Genomic DNA, 1,213 nt, shown 5'->3' with positions numbered 1-1,213 from the left:
GTAGATTGAGAGTTAAAAATTAATTAAAAATTAATTTGTACAGTACATATACTTACATTCTCCTCTACATAAATGGAATTTACCAAATAAAACTGAAAAGAACTGATGCATTCATGAGCCTCTTTTACAAAAAAACTCTCTAACTTACAAATGGAGGAGTATCCCATACAAACCACTACACCTCATTCAATACAATAGAGCCCCATTTTAAAAGAGCAAAGGATTTTTATAAGGTAGGACTGTCACTGACAGCAAATTTTTAAAAGATAGTAATAATATGATCAAAAGTATAATAAAATTGGTGTGTTTTAAATCTAGACAGATAAACAATAATTATTTTACAGGAGTATTGAACAGTAAATAAAATAAGAAAAACACCTTTAAAATCTCACTTTGAATTGTATGGCAAAAAGTGAGTGGCAACCTAAGTGAGATGTAACTTGATGCAACAGAAATAAGAACAAAAAGGGTCAATAAATAACAAAAGGTTATTAAAAAACAAGCAATAAAGGTCAAAAGTATCAGAGTTACATTAAAAAACTGAAATAAAAGTTACTCTTAACACTTTCATATAAAAGGAGAACCAGCTCTAAGAAAGTATGGCCTTTCAGAAGTATACACATCATAAGAACAACAACCATCCTTTAGATTCTCATCATTGGGCACTCCAATTAAACATGTTCATTTATTCAATTTACTCACTCAGAAAATATATACTGAATGCTTACCATATATACTCCACTTTGCTGGGCAGTGAGAATATAGCAATGAATCAAACAGAGAAGGTCATGCCCTAATGGCACTTATATTTAGGAAAATAAGCATATTATTATAATGTTGTATATAGTTTGTTCTAAAACAAAATAAGAAAAATAAAGCACATAGGGTTATGGAGGGAGGCAGTGCTCTTTTAGATGAGGCAGTTACGAATAGCTTACATAAAATGACAAGAAGGGAAGATCAGATAATCACTCTTTCAAATCAACTTCTTTTTTAAAAATTTATCTCCCACAAATAGTAAAGGTCTTTTCAAAAACCTGTTCTTCCAAAACATTTCCCAAAAGTTAAACACCATACTTTTCCTAAAGACTTCTGAATGATGACTTTCCAGCACATATCTAAAAAAGCCTCCTGGAGTTGCAGACTGAGTAAGAAAACATGACCCATAAATATGCTGTCTACAGGAAGACTCACCTTAGAGACAAAGACAAAA

The 1,213-nt window shown here is 31.0% G+C and overlaps 1 protein-coding gene across 1 annotated transcript in view; it reads right to left on the bottom strand.

Annotated features, from left to right (window-relative positions):
• The window catches only part of SMC3 (structural maintenance of chromosomes 3), a 50,902-nt gene that overhangs the window by 28,580 nt on the left and 21,109 nt on the right, over positions 1-1,213 (bottom strand). The window lies entirely within an intron of this gene.

This window comes from Orycteropus afer, unplaced genomic scaffold (genome assembly GCF_000298275.1).
Source record: "Orycteropus afer afer isolate SDZICR_OR568_19922 unplaced genomic scaffold, OryAfe1.0 scaffold00082, whole genome shotgun sequence".
Taxonomy (NCBI): domain Eukaryota; kingdom Metazoa; phylum Chordata; class Mammalia; order Tubulidentata; family Orycteropodidae; genus Orycteropus; species Orycteropus afer.
Note: the sequence above shows the minus strand (reverse complement) of the source record. Positions and strands in the feature narration are given on the sequence as shown.